Below are 21,386 nucleotides of genomic sequence, written 5' to 3'. Positions count from 1 at the left end.
TAAACCTACGCTGCACTCCCTCAATAGCAAGAATGTTGTAAGCTTCATATTAATCCCAGGCCCACGGGCCGACAGGTACTGACACAGGTAGATGATAACGTGAATGGGGAGTCCAGGGCAATAGCTCGAAGACCTTGGGACCTGCACCAGCTGAACAGATCGCTCCTCAATAGGATCAGGAACGCAATCCTTGTGATGGGAAAAATGCCGTTGATTTGCAAAGAGGGCAGCCAAGATTGACGAGGATGTTTTTAGGAAGGAACTGCAGGTGCTGGTTTACACCGAAGGCAGACACAAAATGCCGGAGTAGCTCAGCGGGACAGGCAGCATCTCTGGAGGAAAGGAATGGGTGATGTTTCGGGTCGGGACCCTTCTTCAGACTGAGAGTAGGGGGGAGGGAACCGGAGGTAAGTTAAGACCAGAACAAAGCAGGATTGGCAACAGATGACCAAGGAAGGGTGGAGCTCATAATGGTCCATTGTTGGCTGGGGAAGAGGTGATAACAAAAGGATACAAAGATGCGAACAGTGGAACTAGCAGGACATCGAGGGTGGTGGAGAGGGGGAGGGAGGGGGAAGGCAGGGGTTATGCAAAATTAGAGGCAGACACCTTGAGACCTACACCAGCTGGATGGATCAGACCTCACTAGGATCAGGAATACGATCCGTGCGATGGGAAGGATGCCGTTAAGCTGGAAAGAGCGCAGGGAAGATTTACGAGGATGGTGCCAGCACTCCTCGCCAGTACTCAGTAGATATTTTCAAGTCAGAGATGGACAAATTCTTGATTAGAACGGGTGTCAAAGGTTATGGGGAGAAGGCAGGACAATGGGATTAGGAGGCAGAGATCAGCCATGATAGGCTAGAGGGGCTGAATGGTATAATTCTACTCCTATAACTTGTGAGTGGGAACTCATGGGGCTGAGCCATAGGGAGAACTTTCCTCCTTGGACTGTATGAGGCTAAGAGGTGATCTTATAGAGGTGTATAACATCATGAGGGGAATAGATCAGGTATATAACTATGCCTTTTACCCAAGGTAGGGGAATGAAAAACCAGAAGGCATTAGTAAGTGACAAGACAAGCTTTAATACGAATCTGATGGGGGGGGGGGGGCTGCAGAATCAAACACACACTAACCAACCCCCATACACACACAAGAACCACCCCTCCATACAAACTAACCACCCCCCTTGTATTATATTAATTAATATTATTAATTCACTCATTTTACCCATCCCCTGCCTTATCCACTCACACATAGCCCCCAACTCGCATATGGGCCAAATGCGGGTAAATGGGACTAGCATAGATGGGTCATCTAGGTCAACATGGATGAGTTGGGCTGAAGAGCCTGTTTCCCTGCTGGGTGACGTTATGACTCTCTGGTGAATTTGCTGGTGGTTTTAGGGTGGATTTTGAGCTGGTTTTCCAGGGAGTTGAAACCTGAGCGTAGGGGAGAGAAACAAAGCTGGAGGTGGATGTTAGGACTGTCTTAAGCAAAATAAAGATGAGTCGGGTCAAAGTGGCGAAGAATGTCTGATGGTCAGTTCGAGGTAATATATGTAAAGACTCACTTCATCCACAACAAGGTGGACAAATAATGCCTAAGCTGCTGTAAATAGGTTTTGATGTCATAAGTCGTAGGAGCAGCATTAGGCCATTTGGCCCATCAAGTTTACTCCGCCATTCAATCATGGCTGATCTATCTCTCCCTCCTAACTCCCTTCTCCTGCCTTCTCCCCATAACCTCTGACACTAATCAAGAACTTATCAATATCTGCGATAAAAATTCCCATGGACTTGGCCTCCAAAACCGTCTGTGGCAATGAATCCCACAGATTCACCACCCTTTGACTAAAGAAATTCTTCCATCACTAAGATGGATGCAAAATGCTGGAGTAACTCAGCGGGTCAGGCAGCATCTCTGGGGAACATGGATAGGTGACGTTTCACAGAGTGCTGGAGTAACTCAGCGGGTTAGGCAGCATCTCTGGAGATAATAGATAGGAGATGTTTCTGATCGCGACCCTTCTTCAGACCATCCTCCTTGAAATCATCACCACTGCAGAAACAAACCCAAAGCTGGGGATTATGTATCCCAGGGATTCAACGTTTGGGGAAAAAAAGGGCTGACATGGAAGGTGTTGAGGTTCCGTTGCTACCAGGGGTTATGGGGAGAAGGCAGGAGAATTGGGTAAAGATAGATCAGACATGATTGAATGGCGGAGTAGACATGATGGGCCGAATGACCTAATTCTTCTCCTAGAACTTATGAACAAACTTATGAACTGCTGGTTTATAACAAATATAGTCACAGAGTGCTGGAGTAACTCAGCGGGCCAGGCAGCATCTCTGGAGAACATGGATAGGTGATGTTTCAGATCGGGACCCTTCTTCAATCTGAAGTGTCCCAACCCAAAATATCGCCCATCCATTCTCTCCAGAGATGCTGCCTGGCCCGCTGAGTTACTCCAGCATTTGTGACTATATTTGCCGTCAAAGGGAACGTGCAAACTCCACACAAACAGCACCAGCTGGCAGAATCAAGTGCATGTGGCTTCAACTGCGGGGCAGCAGCACTACCCGCTGCAGAAGCCTCTAGAATATGTCGTCATGGAGTCAGGCAATGGCAAGGGGCAACTTAGGAAACTAGGAAGTCACAGAACAAAATATCAAAGTGCTGGAGGAAGTCAGCAGGTCAGGCAGCATCTGCGGAGGGAATGGACAGGCAATGTAGCAGGTCAGGACCTTCCTTCAGACTGATTGGAGTTGGGGGGAGAAAGCTGGAAAAGAGAGGTGGGGGTGCGACAATGCCTGGCAAGCGATAGGTGGATACAGGGGGAAGTGAGGTGGGGGATGGGCAGATGGGTGGAGTAGGTGACAAAAGCTGGAGGTGGAAAAGGATGTTGCCAGGACTAGAGGGTGTGAGCTATAGGGACAGGTTGAGTAGGCTGGGTCTCTATTTATTGGAGCGCAGGAGGATGAGGGGTGATCTTATAGAGGTGTACAAGATCATGAGAGGAATAGATTGGCTATATGCCCAGAGTAGGTGAATCGAGGACCAGAGGACATTGGTTCAAGGTGAAGGGGAAAAGATTTAATAGGAATCTGAGGGGTAACATTTTCACACAAAGGGTGGTGGGTGTATGGAACAAGCTGCCAGAGGAGGTAGTTGAGGCTGGGACTATCGTAACATTTAAGAAACAGTTAGACAGGTACATGGATAGGACAGGTTTGGAGGGATATGGATCAAATGCAGTCAGGTGGGGCTAGTGTAGCTGGGACACGTTGGCCGGTGTGGGCAAGTTGGGGGAAAGGATGTGTTTCCACACTCTATGTCCCTTTAAGAGAAAAATGAGTCAAATAAGGTGAAAAGAGGAGGTGAAATATGAAGCTGGAGGAAGGGATATGATGGAAGGGGATGGGTGGAGGGGAAAGTGGGAGGACGTCACGTGATACAGGGGGTACTGTAATCATCGGGGCCTTCAATCTCTGTAGACTGAGTGAATCAAACTTCCACCAGGAATGTAGCAGATGAATTTCTGGAATGTCTGCAAGATAGGTTCCTGGATCAGGATGTTGAGGAACTGGCGAGGATATGGGCTATTTTCGTTCTGGTACTGTGCATTGAAAAAAGTTAATTAACAAACTATTCGTAAGGAAAGGGTCGCCATAGCACTTCAGAATTTACTTTAGACTTTAGAGATCCAGCGTGGAGATAGGCCCTTCGGCCCACTAAGTCCAGGCTGACCAGTACACTATCACTATCCTACACACTAGGGACAATCTGCAATTTTTACTGAAGCCAATTAACCTACAAACCTGCACGTCTTTGGAGTGTGGGAGGAAACCTGGAGCACCCGGAGAAAACCCACTCAGGTCACGGTGGAGAACGTTTGAATCCCGTGGTCAGGATTGAACCTGGGTCTCTGGCGCTGTGAGGCAGCAACTCTACCGCTGTGCCCCAGTTTCCGTGTGGGGACCGGTCCTGAGATGTGGACTTGTTAAGGCCAGGCCGGGTGTTTTTGAAGCTGTGAAGCTTTTGTTGGTTTTCTAGGTGTCCTCGGCCGTGTTTGACCCGATGGCGTGAGGTTTGATGAAGTCCAGCGTTTACACCGAGGACTTCCAGGGCCACAATCTCCAGTCTGTGCACCACTGTGCACCACCCTGACTTGGGTAGGACTCACCCAGGGCTAGTGATGGAGGTGTGTGGGACATTGACTAAAGGTACGATGACATTCTGAATTTACACATTATGAACTTATCATAAGATCATAAGTGATAGGAGCAGAGTTTGGCTATTCGGCCCATCAAGTCTACTCCACAATTCAATCATGGCTGATCTTTCTCTCCCTCCTAACCCCATTCTCCTGCCTCCTCTCCATACCCCCTAACACCCACACTAATCAAGAATCTATCTATCTCTGCTTTAAAAATATCCACCGACTTGGCCTCCACAGCCTTCTGTGGCAAAGAATCCCACAGATTCACCATCCTCTGACAAAACAAATCCCTCCTCATCTCCTTTCTCCATGTGAAGTAGGGTCCCGACCCGTACCGCCAACTCACCACGTTCTCCACAGATGCTGCCCGATCCGCTGAGTTACTCTGGCAACAGACACAAAGTGCTGGAGTGACTCAGGCAGCATCTCTAGTACAAGTGATAGGAGCAGAATTAGGCCATTTGGCCCATCAAGTCTACTCCGCCATTAAATCATAGCTGATCTATCTCTCCTAACCCCATTCTCCTGCCATCTCCCCATAACCCCTGACACCCCTACTAATCAAGAACTTATGAATCCTTCCTACAAAGCCAGCATCTATAGTTTCTTCCTACACATGATCTGTACATTATCAATTTGTACTGATTCCACTCCCTCCCCACCATTCCTCTCTGCCCTACTCAGTTTACACTGACTCTGGGTTTAGCTTTAAGTTCATTATTGTCATAAGGGTACTTTGTTTAGCATGCTATCCAAACAGGTTAGATGTACCATACAGAAATATAATCATGTCAGACTAAAGTACAATAGATAGAGCAAAGGGAAAGATACATGGGCGGTCACGGTGGTGCAGCGGTAGAGTTGCTGCCTTACAGCGAATGCAACGCCCAGGTTTGATCCCGACTACTGGTGCTGCCTGTACGGAGTTTGTACGTTCTCCCCGTGACCAGTGTGCGTTTTCTGTGAGATCTTTGGTTTCCTCCATCGAGAGCCTGCACATCCATTACAGCAAGACTGTACAGGTTTGTAAGTCATTGGTTGCCCTCTCCCCTCCCTGATGGATTGGCTGCCTTAGCAGTGAAGAAGATAAAAGACAGCTCCCATCCCTAGTTTGGACTGTGTCTGCCCTCTGATATAGTGTTCAAATCCAGGACAAACAGACTCAGGAATAGCGGGAGAATCGCCATAAATTCAAATCCACACGTGACTACACCGCCCAACACGGATCTGTATATATGTGGTAGCTGAATTTGGGGCCTGTCCCCCCCCCCCCCATTCCCTTCTGTTTTGTTTTTCTCTGTATTTCACTAAAGCAGCTTTCAACTGTACATGTAAGTGACAATAAACATAGTCCTTCTATCTATGTATCTCTAAAAAATATGAAACATAGTCCTTATCCTTCCTTGTAGTGTAGCAGTTCCTTGAGCAAAGTCCAATGTCCACATTAGGGTCTGCCCTCTAGTGTTGCACAACTCCACCCTGGCAAAAAGGTTCCCACTGTCTGCCCTATCTATGCCTCTCATCGTTTTATATACGTCTATCAAGTCTATCCAATGTTTCAGAGAAATACAATACAATACAATACAAAGCACTTTATTTGTCCCCGAGGGGCAATTCAGATGTCCCTGCAGCACACTAATAAAAAGACAACATAGCATTCAAGAAGTTTAACATTAGAACATAAAAACATCCCCCCACAATGGTTCCCACTGTGGGGGAAGGCACATAGTCCAGTCCCCATCCTCTTGTCCACCCAAAGTCGGGCCTATGAGGCCTCCACAGTCGCCGCTACGGGGGCCCGATGTTCCCGGCCGTTCTCGCCGGGTGATGGTATTCCGGCGTCGGGAGAACCCTCAGCGGCTTGGGGTGCCAGGAACGGCCGCCCTCCTACCGGAGACCACGGCTTCCAAGCCAACAGACCGCGCCGAACGGAGCCCCACACACTGGCGATCTCGGCGAGAGATCCCAGGCTCCGGGATGTAAGTTCAGCGCCGCAGTTGGCCGCTCCACAGAACCCCGGCTCCACGATGTTATTATCGGCGGTCCCAGCATACTGGAGTTCCAGCGCGGCGACCCAGGCAAGGCATCGCCCGCTCCGCAATAGCGCTCCAGCGCCGCGCCGCCGCCAAAGCCGAGGTTCTGGCCAGGTCCCCTCAGGAAACGTCGCTCCAGGACCCGCTGGTAGGCTGCCAGGACAGGTCGAAGGTGCTGCTCGGAGGAAGGCAACCTCTCCGACCAGGTAGGGACTTGAAAAAGCAGTTTCCCCTTCCCCCCCACCACCCCCCACACATAAAAGATTAGACCCCCCAACTAAACACTTTAACGTACTAAAAATAATAAAAAGAAGTGAAAGAAAACGGACAGCTGCAGGATAGGCGCCGTTCAGGACAACGCCCCCGCCGTTTCAATCAAAGTCTGTCCACCCTCTCCCTGTATCTGAAACCCTCTAATCCAGGCACCTCCTCTGAACCCTCTCCAAAGCCCCCACATGCTTCCTGTAATGGGGGTGATCAGAACTGCATGCAATACTCCAAAAGTAGCCGATCCAATCTCCTATCGAGCTGCAACAAGACATGACTCTTGTATTCACTGCCCCTGGCAATGAAGACATCATATCATATGCCTTATTTACCACCCTATCCACTTGTGCTGCCTGCCACCTTTAGTGAGCTATGACCATGGACTCCAAGATCCCTCTGCCCATTAATGGTGTTAAGGGCTTCTCCATTCACTACAGTTTATACCAATAAAAGCATGCGCTTGTTCTCTAATCTATAACAATATTTAACTTTGTTTTAAAACCACCTATTCACCCTAATACTGAAAACAAGTTATATATTACATCAGAAATTGAGCTCATCTCAGATGTCTCTGGGAAGCAATGTCTTATTGTGTTAATTGGACTTTGTCTATGGGACTGGTGCACTACTATGATAAGAACCATATTCTCCAAAGATTCTCCAAAGAGCAAGATAGGTCACTCCTGCTAAATGCAACGGGCTGACGTGTAGTACGCAACGGAGCGGAACGTGGGCCTTTTTTTCATCCATTTCCGTAACCCGACCCGACCCGACCCGACTCGCAGTGTAATCAACGTTGGGGGGGAACAGTTTGTGTTAATAAATTATAATTCTGAAGATGAGAAGATTTTTCCCAAATAATTTTTATTTTTACGAGGATGTTTCTGTAACCGGCTTCCGTCTCCGCACTAGTATCCTACGGGATCTTTGGTGCGGAGACGGTTACGGAAATGGGGCCGGAAATTACCCATGAATCTGCCCATGACCGTACTACGTCTTTTTCATCGAGTGGACCATCTTGCTTACTCTAGGATCTTTGATATTCTCTGTAAGCACCGTGTATCTTCTCCTTTGCTCTGTCTATTGTATTTGAGTTTGACATTGTATTTATGTATAATACATTTGATCTGTTTGGATGACATGCAAGACAAAGATTTTCACTTGTCTCTGTACGTGTGGCTGTACAACATGAGGACTAGTTCTCTTCATTAAGCAAAATAAGGGCGACACGGTGGTTCAGCGGCAGAGTCGCTGCCTTACAGCGCTTACAGCGGCAGAGACCCGGGTTCAATCCCAACCACGGGAGCTCTGTACGGAGTTTGTCCGTTCTCCCCGTGACCGTGTGGATTTTCTCCGAGATCTTCGTCTTCCCACACTCCAAAGACGTACAGGTTTGTAGGTTAATTGACTTGGTGTAAGTGCAAATTGTCCCTAGTGTGTGTTGGAGAGTGTTCATTGTAATTTAGTTTTGAAGTACAGCGCGGAAACAAGCCCTTCGGCCCACCGAGTCCACACCGACCAGCGATCCCCGCACATTAAATTATCCTGCACTAGGGACAATTTTTTAAAAACATTTATACCGAGCCAATTGACCTACAAACGTTGGAGTTTGGGAGGAAACCAAAGATCTCGGAGAAAACCTCAGCAGGTCACGGGGAGAACGTACAAATTCCGTACAGGCAGCACCCGTAGTCGGGATCGAACCCGTGTCTCTGGCGCTGTGAGGTAACAACTGTATCGCTGCGCCACCGTGCCGCCCCAAATGTGCGGGGATCGCTGGTCGGTGCAGACTCGGTGGGCCGAAGGGCCTGTTTTCATGCTGTATCTCTAAACTAAACTAAACTCAATCTTGACCTCGGCTGCTGTATGTGTGGAATTTGCATGTTCGCCCTGTGGAATTTCTCTGGGTGCTCCAGTTTTCTCCCACATCCCAATGATGTGCAGGATTGTAGGTTAATTGGCCCTCTCTAAAATTGCCCCTAGTGTGTTGGGAGAGGATGAGTATGTGGAATACAAGTTGACAACATAGAATTAGGCCATTCGGCCCATCGAGTCTACTCCGCCATTCAACCATGGCTGATCTCAGCCTCCTAATCCCATTTTCCTGCCTTCATCCCACCCCATAACCCTTGACACCCGTTCTAATCAAGAACTTGTCTATCTCTGCCTTAAAAATAGCCACTGCCTTGGCCTCCACCGCCCTCTGGGTTCCACAGATTAACTACCCTCTGACTAAAGACATTCCACCTCAATAGCATTGAACTAGTGTGAACGAGTGATTGATGGTCGAGGGGAACACCAAGACTCTGTGGGATGAAATGGGGGACTCGCCATGTTTTTGACTCTGACATCGGGGGGGGGGAGAGTGCAGTGGAGAGATAAGTTTTTTTGGCCTTCCATCACAGCTATGTGATGGATGTTTATGTAAAATGTAATTGTGTTGTGTCTGGGGTCTATTTGTGTGTAATGTATGGCTGCAGAAATGGCATTTCATTTGGACCTCCAGGGGTCCAAATGACAAATAAATAGACTATTGACTATTGACTATTGACTATTGACTATTGTGCTCCATGTCTAAACTAAAACTAAAACCTGATTAGTTTTCCAAGTGAGCTGTTAGCAGCCTTGTATGTGATATCATGATGCTTCTGACCACTAACGCACAGAGTGTGGATATTAGAGGCAAAAAAGAACATTTAGTTCATCTGCCATTCAATTTCAGTTCAGTTTATTGTCACGTGTACCGAGGTACAGTGAAAAGCTTTTGTTGCATTCTAACTAGTCAGCAGAAAGACAATACATGATTACAATCGGGCCATTCGCAGTGTACAGATACATGATAAGGGAATAACGTTTAATGCAAGGTAAAGCCAGTAAAGTCCGATCAAGGATCATCCAAGAGTCATCAATGAGGTGGATAGTAGTTCAGCACTGCTCTCTGGTTGTGGTAGGATGATTCAGTTGCCTGATAACAGCTGGGAAGAAACTATCCCTGAATCTGGAGGTGTGCGTTTTCACACTTCTGTACCTCTTGCCCCAAGGGAGAGGGGAGAAGAGGGAGTGACCGGGGTGAGACTGATTCTTAATAATGCCGCTGGCCTTGCTGAGGCAGCGTGATGTGTAAATGGAGTCAGTGGAAGGGGGGTTGATTTGTGTGATCGTCTGGGCTGTATCCATGGGGTCTTGGATGGAGCTGTTCCCAAACCAAGCTGTGATGCTCCCGATAAAATGCTTACTACGGTGCATCTGTAAAATCTTTCTGTTCACCCACTGTTTCTGTTCAATTGTATCCCCTTGGGCTGCTCTAACAAACTCAGATCTGATTTGGCATCGTTATTGTTTCAACATAGAGTTCAAACCAGACTTGAAAAAATCTGACTCTAATATCAGTCCCTCATGTAATTATTATCTCCATTAGAATAATTTTAATGAACCCCCTCAGCTGATTCAGGAAGAGTTGCCGGCCATGCCTCTCCTTCCTCCCCTGTGACTTGCCGACATAAATTAATGATTCAATGTCCATTTCCTCACTTTCCTTCCCAAAATCACTGTTAAACAGGCTCACAACTTTCCTGAAGACCATTTTCACTGAATGTAATTCTAAAGAATTAGTCATATAGCATGGCAACAGGCCTTTAGCCCAACTTGCCCATACTGGCCCACATGCCCAATCTACACTAGTCCCACCTGCCTGCATTTGGCCCATATGCCTCCAAACCTGTCCTCGCCATGTACCTGTCTAACTGTTTCTTAAACGTTGGGACAGTCCCAGCCTCAACTACCTCCTGCAGCTCGTTCTATACACCCAACACCCTTTGCATGAAAAAGATGCCCCTCAGTTTCCTATTAAATCTTTTTCCCTTCACCTTGAACCTTTGTCCTCTGGTCCTCGATTCCCCAACTCTGGGCAAGAGACTCAGTGCGTCTACCCGATCTATCCCGCTCATGATTTTGTACACAAGGTATTGATTTTAATATCCTTGTGATTGTTTATTTAAATATTCCCATTTGTGGCTATTCCAATTTGTTTGAATTGGTTTGCTGAATCTGATGTTGTAGTGGCTGCCCTATGCGAATAATTGTGTGGTGATAGTCATGGAGTCATAGAGTGATACAGCATTGAAACAGGCCCTTTGGCCCAACTTGCCCATGCCATCCAACATGTCCCAGCTACACTAGTCCCACCTGCCTGCGTTTGGCTGATATCCCTCCAAACCTGTCCTATCCATGTACCTGTCTAACTGCTTCTTAAACGTTGGGATAGTCCCAGCTTCAACTACCTCCTCTGACAGCTTGTTCCATACACCCACCACCCTTTGTATGATAGGACTCTTGGCCTGAAATCTCAAGCTGATGGTACAGGGTGGCACTGTACTGCAGGGGTTCTGGTAACATAACGTATGTACAGTCTTGACCCAAAACGACAGCCATTCCTTCTATCCAGAGATGTTGCCTGTCACGCTGAGTTACTCCAGCATTTTGTGTCTATCTTTGGTTGAAACCAGCATCTGCAGTTCCTTCCTACGCATGTATAGTGGCCTTGCTGTAGTAATGGTGTACTGGCCCTGCAGTTGTAATGATGGTGACTCTGGGTGCCGTGACCAAATGATGGAACTCTGGGTTCAATGGTTGAACGACAATGCTGTGGCCTTAGCGGTGAGATGAAGGCACACTGAGTGTGAAGTGTAATGATAATTGCAAATGACTTTAGTTTAGTTTAGTTTAGTTTAGAAATATAGCGCGGCCCACCTAGTCTGTGCCAGCCAGCGATCCTCGCACACTAACACTATCGTTAATTTGTTTTTATACCAAGCCAAACTTCTACGTCTTTGGAGTGTGAGAGGAACCCTGTGTGTCTCGGAGAAAACCCATGCAGGTCACGGGGGGAACGTACAAACTCCATACAGACAGCACCCGTAGTCGGGATCGAACCCGGGTCTCTGGTGCTGTAAGGCAGCAACTCTAGCCACTGCGCCACCGTGCCGCCCGTGATTTAGGATCTGGCAGTAGATTTGCTCACATGGACTTTAGTAAAGCATTTGATGACGTCTGCTTTGGTCGGCTGATCCAGAAGATGAAGATGCTTGGGATCCACGGTAACAAGATTATTAAGGGCTTGGACACGCTAGAGGCAGGAAACATGTTCCCGATGTTGGGGAAGTCCAGTACCAGGGGCCATAGTTTAAGAATAAGGAGTAAGCCATTTAGAACGGAGACGAAGAAACACTTTTTCTCACAGAGAGTGGTGAGTCTATGGAATTCTCTGCCTCAGAGGGCGGTGGAGGCAGGTTCTCTGGATGCTCAAGAGAGCTAGATAGGGCTCTTAAAAATAGCGGAGTCAGGGGATATGGGGAGAAGGCAGGAACGGGGTACTGATTGGGGATGATCAGCCATGATCACATTGAATGGCGGTGCTGGTTCGAAGGGCAGAATCGCCAACTGCTGCACCTGTTGTCTATTGACTATTTTGTAAGCCAGTTGTGAATCCAAGTAAACTGGCTGGAGGTCGGTGACTTGTGGAGTACCGCAGGCATCTGTGAGGGGACCACTGTTATTGGTGATATGTATGTGGATAACTTGGACATCAATGTGGATGGATTGGTTAGGAAGTTTACAAACAACACCAAAATAAATCAGTGGAGTGGTGGACAATAAAGAGGACTGACAAATGATACAGTGGGATATTGATCAGCTACAGAAATGGGTGGAGAAATGGCAGATGGAGTTGAATCCGAACAAGTGTGGTGTGTTGGGAAATGTAATCATTTAATGGCACGACCCCTAATAGTATTGATTCACAGAGAGATATTAGGGTCCAAGTTCACAACAACTAGATCGAGTGTGCGGTATGCTCCTCTTCATCCATCTGGGCATTGAGTCGTAGAGTAAGGAAGTCATGAAGCAGCTCTGTAGGACTCTGGTGAGGCCACATTTTGAGTTTTGCGTGCCATTCTGGTCACTGGAAGGATGTGTGGGCTCTGGTGAGGATGCAGGAGCGACTGATGTTTGCAGCGCCCTCTGCAGTCCGTCTGTCTTTTTTGTTCTTGTCCCGTTGAGTGTATAGTTTGTAGTGGTTTATATATTGTTTTTAACTGTGTATATGGGGGGGGGGGGGGGGGGGGGGGGGGGGGGGGGGGGGGGGGGGGGGGGGGGTCTCCGTTGGTGGGGCCAAGCACGTAGAACGTTCTCTGTCGGGTCTCCGTGGCCGGCTTCAGTCGTGGAGAGCTGGTGCCGCAGCTGCACGTGGAGCTTAGCGGCTCCAGCCAAGCGGAACATCGAAAGCTCACCTGGGCCGCTCCGGAGCTCCCGCAACGGCAGCCTGCGGGGTTGTCACCATCAATGTGGGTCTGCAATTTATCCCATGGCCAATAAGTTTAATTTGACTTCACTTCGGTTATGCTTGGAGAAATTAGCTCTGTTCCCTATTGATTTTCGGACGCAGCAAAAAAGCTGTGATCTGGATAATCACTCCGGCCAAATGGAAGGAATTTAGTGTTCAATTGCTGTAAATAAATCAGGTTCATGTGGAACGGCTCCAGCCACCCAAAATGCCGCTATAGATAACTTGGTGGACGGTGCCCATTTAATGTCGAAAGCTCATTGTTTCCCTGGGGGCTGGAGAGGTTGCGGACAGAGCTTTAGAACTATATTATCGAGCTATAAAACTAATAATACCTTTTGCGACCGGGGTCTTGAAACGGCAACTTTTCCCTGAACCCGAATCGCGGGCGTTTTAAACGACCCGGCCAGCGGGGCCGTACACCGCCCGGCGCGGCTTTAACGGCCGCGGGACTTGCCATCGCCCGCGGGGTTGACATCGAGAGAAGAATGGAGAGCAGGGGAGAGACAAGACTTTGCCTTCCATCACAGTGAGGAGAAGATTCACTGCGATGGATGTTTGTGTAAATTGTGTTAGTGTTTGTCTTGGTTCTTTTCTTGTTGTATGACTACAGAAACCAAATTTCGTTTGAACTTCATTTGAGGTCCTAAATGACAATAAACGGTATTGTATTGTAATTGTAATTGTCGGAGAAAGTTACCAGAACGATGCCTGGATATGAGTATTAGAGGCTGGACAAACTGGGATTGTTCTTTCTGGAGTGTCGGTGGGTGCTGAAGAGAGACGAGAGAAGTATATAAGATTATGAGAGGCATGGATAGATAAAAATAGATAGATCGGCTAGACAGGCAGACAGAGCCTTTATCCCAGGGAGAAATGTGGAAGACTATAGGGCACTACTTGAAGCTGAGAGGGGCAAAGCTTAAAGGAGATGTACAGGGTAGGTCTTTCATTTAGAGTAGGGGTGGGCAACCTTGTTCTGCATAGGGGCCAGGACGCATGTCTGTGAGCGGATGGTGGGCTCATCTATCACGTGTACACATGGATCCCGCCCCCATCCCTCCCCAGATGGCAGGCATCAAATCGCGTGTTCACAGAAGGTAGACATATGTACTGGAGAAACTCAGCGGGTGAGGCAGCCTCGTGCATTCCTTGCATGTCTCACCCGCTGAGTTTCCCCAGCATTATTGTCTACCTTCGATTTTCCCAGCATCTGCAGTTCTTTGTTAAACGTGTTCACAGAAGGTGTGCGCCCGTGCCGGCGGCTTTGCGCAGGATACGATACAGCCAGAGTTCTCCGCTCGGCGCTCACGAGCTGGATGATTACTGGAATAAAAATCCACCTGCGGGCCGGATGATTTTGGGTTACGGGCCGCATTCGGCCCAGGGGCCGTAGGATGCCGACCCCTGATTTAGAGAGTGATAAATGCCTGGATCTCTCTATCAGTTGTGGTTCTGGTTCCTCCCACATCCGGAGACGGAGGCAGGTTAATTAGATGCTGTGATTGGCCCTGGTGTGGAAGTGAGGGGTCGAACATGGAGGTTGATGTGAATGTGGGGAGAATAAACGATAGAATCAGTGTAGAACTCGTGTAAATGGGTGCTAGATGGTCAGCATGGACTTGGTGGGCCAAAGGTCCTGTTTCCCTACCTTATGTACCCCCAACACCAACACTAACCAATTACATAAGTGAGTGTTTCAAGGCTGTACTGTCCTGCCTCATCGAAGTATAAATGGAGCTGGTCCATAAACACTCTGCAACTGTGGGAGATGCTGCCTCACAGCTCCAGACACCCAGGTTCTACCCTGCCCTCGGGTGCTGTCTGTGTGGAGTTTACACATTCTCCCTGTGACCGCGTGGGTTTCCTCTGGGTGCTCTGGTTTCCTTCCACCTCCCAAAGCAATGCAGGTTAATCAGCGTCTGTTGTTCAGGGAGTGGATGAGAAAGTGGGATAACATAGATCTAATGTGAATGGGTACAGACTCGGTGGGTCAAAGAGCCTGTTGCCATGCTGTATCTTTCAATCGATCAATCAATCAATCAATCAATCGATCAATCAATCAAGAAGTACAGAGGTGTGAATACGCACACCTCTAGATTCAGGAACAGTTTCTTCCCAGCTGTTATCAGGCAACTATCACCAACTAGAGAGCAGTCCTGAGCTACCATCTACCTCATTGGAGACCCTCGGACTATCTTTAAGCAGAGGCGGCCCGGCGGGGGGCTGAGACGGTGCTCCAGTGGCTGAGGTGGCGTTCTGGCGGCGGCGACCTGAATCCGGGGTTCGGCCACGGGCCAATGGACGACATCGTAGGGAGCTCGCGGTTCACAGGCTGGTGCATGTTTTCCGGAGTTCCCGCGGCAACAGCTGCGTCCGCTGGACTGGAGGGCGGCAGCTTCGACCACCCCGAGCCGCGGAGCTTGAACCGGCCCGTTCGCGGAGCTCGGTGAGCCGCGGGACTGAGTACCATCGCCCGGTGGGGTATCGCCTCAGCGCAGAGGGAGAATGAGGAGGGAAGAGACAGTAACCCTCAGATTTATGCCTCCATCACAGTGAGGAGATGTCTGGTGAACTCACTGTGGTGGATGTTAATTTGTGTTTATTGTGTGTTTTGTTGTTTATTATTACATGGATGGCTGCAGGCAACCACATTTCGTTCGGTCTGAATGACAAATAAAGGATCTAAGTCTAAGTCTAAGGGACAGGCAGCATCTCTGGAGAGAAGGAACGGGTGACGTTTCGAGTCGAGACCTTTCTTCAGTCTGGTTAGGGATAAGGGGAATGAGAGATATAGATGATGATGTGGAGAGATAAAGAACAATGAATGAAAGATATGCAAAAAAGTAACGATGATGAAGGAAACAGGGCACTGTAAGCTGCTTGTTGGGTGAAAACGAGAAGTTGGTGTGACTTGGTGGGGGAGGGATAGAGAGAGAGAGGGAATGCCGGGGCTACCTGAAGTAAGAGAAATCAATATTCATACCACTGGGCTGTAAGCTGCCCAAGCAAATTATGAGATGCTGTTCCTCCAATTTGCGTTTAGCCTCACTGTGACAATGGGGGAGGCCCAGGACAGAAAGGTCAGTTTGGGAATGGGAAGGAGAATGAAAGTGTCCAGCAACCGGGAGATCAGGTTGGTTCACACGGGCTGAGCGAAGGTGTTCCAGTCTGCGTCTGATCTCGCTGATGTATAAGAGTCCACACCTTGAACAACGGATACAGTAGATGAGGTTGGCCTAAGGAGGTGCAAGTGAACCTCTGCCTAACCTGAAAGGACTGTCGGGGCGGAAATTTCGGAGGATTATGAGTTGTATGCAATGGCTGATGGGGTGGAAGGTAACGACTAGGGAGAGTCTGTCTCTGTTGTGACTAGGGAGAGGGGGAGGGGGAGCAAGGGCAGAACTGTGGGGTACCGAGGAGACACGAGTGAGGGCCTCACCTATGATGGGAGAGGGGAACCCCCGTTCCCTAAAGAATGAGGACATCTTGGATGTTCGAGTAAGGAACACCTCATCTTGGGTGCAGATGTGGCGTAGACGGAAGAATTGGGAGCAGTAGACTTTATAAGTTGGGAGAGTCATGTTAAGACGTTGGTGAGACCACATGTAGAATATTGTGTTCAGTTCTGGGCACCATGTTATAAGAAAGATATTGTCAAGCTTCAAGATCAAGATTCAAGATTCAAGATTCAAAGGATGCAGAGAAGATTTACGAGGATGTTGCCAGGACTAGAGTGTGTGAGCTATAGGGAGAGGTTGAGTAGGCTGGGACTCTATTCCATGGAGCGCAGGAGGATTAGGGGTGATCTTATAGAAGTGTATAAGATCATGAGAGGAATAGATCGGAAAGATGCACAGTCTCTTGCCCAGAGTAGGGGAATCGAGGTCCAGAGGGCAAAGGTTCAAGGTGAAGGGGAAAGATTTAATAGGAATCCGAGGGGTAACTTTTTCACACCAAGGGTGGTGGGTGTATGGAACAAGCTGCCAGAGGAGGTAGTTGAGGCTGGGACTATCCCAACATTTAAGAATCAGTTGGACAGGTACATGGATTGGACAAGTTTGGAGGGATATGGACCAAGCGCAGGCAAGTGGAAACAGTGTAGCTGGGACAGTCTGAAGAAGGGTTTCGGCCCGAAACGTTGCCTATTTCCTTCGTTCCATAGATGCTGCTGCACCCGCTGAGTTTATCCAGCTTTTTTGGACGAAGGGCTATCTCTATGTATCGTCTTTCTGCTGATTGGATAGCATGCAATAAAAGATTTTCACTGTACCTTGATCACGTGAGAATAAACTAAACTAAACTAAACTTAACAACTTAACTCAACTGAACTGAACTCAACTTAGCTAAACTAAGCTAAACTAAACTAACAAGAGCAGCAAGTTAGCACAAAATTCAAGATATACACAAAATGCCGGAGTAAAGGGCCTGTCTCATTACGCGACATAATTTATGCGTCAGGACGCACGTGATGCGTGCATGGTGTGCATTACGCGCGCATGGTGCACGTAGACGTAGATATTGACGCGCGGTTGCGCGCGGCGCCCCAGGATTTTGGGATGTACAAAATCTTCGAGCGCCATTTGCGTGATGCGCAATTGACGCCCAAGTGGGACAGGCCCCTAACTCAGCGGGACAGGCAGCATCTCTGGAGAGAAGGAATGGGTGACGTTTCAGGTTGAGTCTCTTCTTCAGACTCAAACTTCAGGCATAAAATTCAGATGGCTTTTGTGTCCTGTGTTCTCGCTCACTGGAAACTAGGCTTGGATTTCCAGTTTGTTGTTCCTGTTCCTATCCTCAGTGAGAAGGATAGACATAGGATTGTCCTCATAGTGTAGGCTGGAATGGACGTAGAGACAAGCAGCCACTCTAGTACATGAAAATGCTGGAGAAACTCAGCGGGTGCAGCGGCATCTATGGAGCGAAGGAAATAGGCAACGTTTCGTCCCGAAACGTTGCCTATTTCCTTCACTCCATAGATGCTGCTGCATCCGCTGAGTTTCTCCAGCATTTTTGTGTACCTTCGATTTTCCAGCATCTGCAGTTCCTTCTTAAACTCTAGTACATGTCTTCACACAAATCCTCCGAGCTTCAGTTTATGTGTGGAAATCTCTCGCTTGTGGTATCTTTGACAAACAGGCATTTTCCCATTAATATCCCCACCATTTCCCATATTTATTTGAAGTGAGTAAATTAATTGTTGCTGCTGCCAATCCCCGAGAAACCAGCTGGTACAAACTGTTTTGAGTGCATTGGACTTGACACAATTGCCCGTGGCATTCAATGGCAAGATTGATTGAAGTGTTTTGTGAATTAATGAATATGGAGTTGGTTGGTCATCCCACTTATAATGATGCATCCTTCTGCACGCTTGCAGTCACCACCGGTTAAATAATTCATCACTAGTTTGTGTTACTGAATGTTTTAGAGAAGGATATTCCTACAGTGCATCAATCATCCCACCCTTAGTGATACGGACAGATGCCTGAGAAATTCACCTTCTCCAACTGGTTTCATCTGCTGCTGAGTGGTGGAAATGTTATTGCGTTCAGTTTTGTATAGTTTAGAGATACGGCACGGAAACAGGCTCGCCGGTCCACCCAGTCCGCGCCGACCAGCGATCCCCGCACACTAACGCTATCCGAGAGGGACAATTTGACCATACACCAAGCCAATTAATCTACAACCTGTACGCCTTTGGAGTGTGGGAGGAAACCGAAGATCTTGAAGAAGACCCACGCGGGCCACGGGGAGAACATACAATCTCTGTACAGACAGCACCCATAGTCGGGATCGAACTCGGGTCTCTGGCGCTGTGAGGCAGCAACTCTGCCATTGTGCCACCGTCCTGCCCATGTGTTGTCACCCTGTTAACATTTGGTAATCTGTCATAATTGGTGTTATGGTTATGGTTATGTATGATTGTTAAGCTTCACACGATAGAGAAATAACGAGTGGAATATGGAGCGATGGGGGCTAGCAGGGAACCAATGTCCCAAATGGCCTACTGTGTTGTATCAAGACGAGACCCAAATGGTATTGTAAGTAAGGCCAGTACAGTGGCGCAATGACAAAGCTGCTGCCTTCCAGCACCGGAGACCCGGGTTCGATCCTGACTAGGGGTGCTGTCTATACAGAGTTTGTACATTTTCCCTGTGACAACGTGGGTTTTCTCTGGGTGCTCCAGTTTCCTCCCACATTCCAAAGGTGTACAAGATTGTAGGATAATTAGCTCTTGTAAAAGTTTAAATTGTCCCGACAGTGTTGGATAATGCTAGGATGTGTGGTGATCGCTGGTCGGCTTGGACTCATTGGGACTGACTTTGGAAGGCCAGTTTCCGCACTATATCTCGAAACTGGTTCTCACAGTGGTTCAACGGTACTTTATTGTCACATGTACGGAGCTACAGTGAAATACATTTTTGTACATTGTAGATCGGTATAAGTATCACTTACATAATCACTAAGATACATCGTGGATAAGTATCTCAGATACAGTACAGTGTGTAGCAGCAGGGCACTGAGACAGTTTGGTGCCATTTCCAAGTCCCAGTTGTTGTAAGTGCAGGGATCTTGACCTGACCATGAAGGCCCGTTGTCATGGCGACGTTGCAGGGTGGGCCTGGCCAAGCGTTGCCATGGTGACCTCCGCCGCTGCTCCACCGCTGTAGGCCACGTCCGGTCCACACGCTCGGCCTCTTGGGGCGGCGCCCGGTCCAGCCGAACCCCAGGCTGCTGCAGGGCCTCCAGTGGCCACTCCCCCGTCTAGGCCGTGCTCTCCCTCCCATGGCTGCTCTGCTCACTGGCCCTCCAAGGAACTGCAAATGCTGAAATATTCTGGTTGATTAGGTGAACTAATCCATAAAAACATAGTGCAAAACACAAAGTATTGGAGGAACTCAGCAGGTGAGACAGCGTCTGAGGAGGGAATGGACAGATGGTGTTTCAGACACCACCCTTCTACACCTGGAATGTCACATCCATTCTCTCCACTGATGCCACTGAGTTCCTCCAGCACTGCGCAGTTTGCTGATGATTCCAACATCTGCAGTTCCTTGTGTCCTTAAAAACATAGTGTTAGCTGATGAATGCTCAGCCGTTTAATACTGTAAAAAGCAGGAAACGATCCTGTGATCACGCAAAGATCAAAAAGCATCAATACTGGGAAGGCAGCTACTTCCCCCTGTACTCCAGGAGATCCAACAGTTGGCCCTATACTTCCTCTCTTGACTCCAACAAGCAACCCCGACAGAGAATGGCCTTTAATTTTCAGATATACTTTCCGATCTTGAGACTTTGTGTTGAGTTTCCAAAATGTTTAGTTTAGCGCGGAAACAGGCCCTTCAGTCCATCGAGTCCATGCCGACCAGCGATCCCTGCACATCAACACTATCCTGCACATACTAGAGACAATTTACATTCATACCAAAGCCAATTAACCTACAAACCTCTTTGACTTTGGAGTGTGGGAGGAAACCGAAGATTTTGGAGAAAACCCACGCAGGTCACGGGGAGAATGTACAAACCCTGTACAGACAGCACCCGTAGTCGGGATCAAACCCGGGTCTCTGGTGCTGAAAGAACTGTATGGCAGCAAATCTACCGCTGCGCCACCGTCCGCCATTGTTGAATGATCATCAATTAGTCACAATTGAATTTTGACGCAGAAAGTCATTGAGTCTGAAATACACTGCTGAATGGAAGCAGAATCAATAGTAGCATTAAAAAAAAAAAACAAGTTCAATTTCTAGTTTGTTGTCTTATGCACAAGACATGGTGGAGAACAGGTACAATGAAAAGCTTACGGTAGACCAAAAAGCTGGAGAAACTCAGCGGGTGCAGCAGCATCTATGGAGCAAAGGAAATGGGCAACGTTTCGGGACGAAAGCTTGTTTGCAGCATGGCATTAGTACATAAACATAATACAAAAAACATACACATGGTTTGTTTTCTCTGAAACATCAGAGGCTGAGGTGAGACCTAATAGAAGTGGATACAATTATGGACAGTCAGAACCTTGAAACATATAAGATTGTTATGGGCTTGGACACGCTAGAGGCAGGAAACATGTTCCCGATGTTGGGGGAGTCCAGAACCAGGGGCCACATTTTAAGAATAAGGAGTAAGCCATTTAGAACGGAGACGAGCAAACACCTTTTCTCACAGAGAGTGGTGAGTCTGTGGAATTCTCTGCCTCAGAGGGCGGTGGAGGCAGGTTCTCTGGATGCTTTCATGAGAGAGCTAGATAGGCCTCTTAAAAATAGCGGAGCCAGGGGATGTGGGGAGAAGGCAGGAACGGGGTACTGATTGGGGATGATCATCCATGATCACATTGACTGGCGGTGCTGGCTCAAAGGGCCAAATGACCTACTCCTGCACCTATTGTCTATTGTCTATTGGATAGACACAAAATGCTGGAATAACTCAGCGGGACAGGCAGCATCTCTGGATAGAAGGAATGGTTGACGTTTCAGGTCGAGACCCTACTTCAGTCTTCATCCCTTCCTTCTCTCCAGAGATA

The sequence above is a fragment of the Leucoraja erinacea genome, chromosome 36 (assembly GCF_028641065.1).
Source record: "Leucoraja erinacea ecotype New England chromosome 36, Leri_hhj_1, whole genome shotgun sequence".
Taxonomy (NCBI): Eukaryota; Metazoa; Chordata; class Chondrichthyes; order Rajiformes; family Rajidae; genus Leucoraja; species Leucoraja erinaceus.
The sequence above is the reverse complement of the archived record's forward strand: the minus strand, read 5'-3'. Positions refer to the sequence as shown.